Source organism: Aplysia californica, unplaced genomic scaffold (genome assembly GCF_000002075.1).
Source record: "Aplysia californica isolate F4 #8 unplaced genomic scaffold, AplCal3.0 scaffold00517, whole genome shotgun sequence".
NCBI lineage: Eukaryota > Metazoa > Mollusca > Gastropoda > Aplysiida > Aplysiidae > Aplysia > Aplysia californica.
The window spans coordinates 124,426-125,850 of record NW_004797787.1 but is presented as its reverse complement, the minus strand read 5'-3'; positions in this window follow the sequence as shown (position 1 = coordinate 125,850).

Sequence of the window (1,425 nt, the reverse complement as noted above, 5' to 3'; positions counted from 1 at the left end):
CCTGGGAAGCATACTTAAAATAAGATTTAAAAAATAAGATAAGATAATACTTCATTGTCCCAAATGGAAATTTTTCTTGAATGTACAGGAGCCGTAAAAACACAAGCAGGTATATATACAAAGAATTCAAATTATATTCATTAATTGAAATCCAATATGAAGAGAAAAGTAAAGCTGACAATAATGCACATTTCACATCAGATGCCAACCACATGCAGGAAACTATCACAGACCTTTAGAGTTATATAGATGTCTATATTCGAAACAGCAGCACACATTTATGTTTGTTCCAGCAGTAGCTTTATACTAGATCTAGATCTAGATAGAAGGAAACTTCTGTTGTGCCTTTCTTTCTTTGTTCTTAGTGGTACGTATCTGCTGCTGCGTGATCTTACAATTTGTGTGGAAAGGGGGTGTGATGGGTCGTTTATACTGCTGTTTATCTGTTTCATACTTATGATCTCACACATGGTAGAAGGTCGGACAGGGAGATTGAAATGAGAAGCCGAAAAGCAAATGTATTAACTTATCAATAGTCACCACCATTCAAACATAAAGACTTCTTAACAATGGAAATAAAGAAAGGCAATGTATCAACAGCATATTCCTTCCAACGCTGACTTACCGAATGTGCCAGACATGGCTACTATATCCTGCACAATTGCCGTTAAGATGAAATGCCTCAGAAAATTGATTACCGTCACTAGGAAAGACGACATAAGGAACAAAACCGTTCAAATTCAACATGGATGACACCGGTTATGGAACACATAGAACATCAAAGAATCAAGTGGTTTGGTCATCTAATGAGAGTGTCACCAAAGCTGAAAATTGTTTTTATTTTATTTTATTATTGTTAAGCCCACGACAAAAATTAAGGGAGGCAATTCTAATAGACATTCAAAACAGTCAGTCGCAAAACCAATCTCAACGTCCTTTAACAAATCCGAGTCATTACAAATGGCTACCGATACGTGTACACACCACTCAACGGACCAACCTCTTCGTGCTCACGATTTTCGGTTTCCACTGGCCCTTCAAAATTAAAATAATCTATCGTGTCCTCTTTTCTTCTCGTGCCTCTCACCTCCTGCTTTCGTGACTTAACACTCGGTGACCGAGCTGGCACGTCGCTCACCTGCCTCTTGTTTCTCCTCGTGTTAATGCTTGGGGACCTTGTGTATTGGCTTCGGGGTGAGTAAAAAAAAAGGGGGGGTCCATGTAAGTTTGTTTGGACACGCGTAGAGTGTGTGTCTTCGCCTGTGTGTTGGCCGCCCGGATTTACGCTTGACCATGGGTGTCGGGGGCGGGCTGACCTCCACCGACTGTGTTGCTCCCATCGACACCTATTTTGTAAAAAAAAATGTTGGCCGTAATGATACAACGAAGGTCTCCAAGGCCCAACCTGAAAATCTTGGGGGGGGG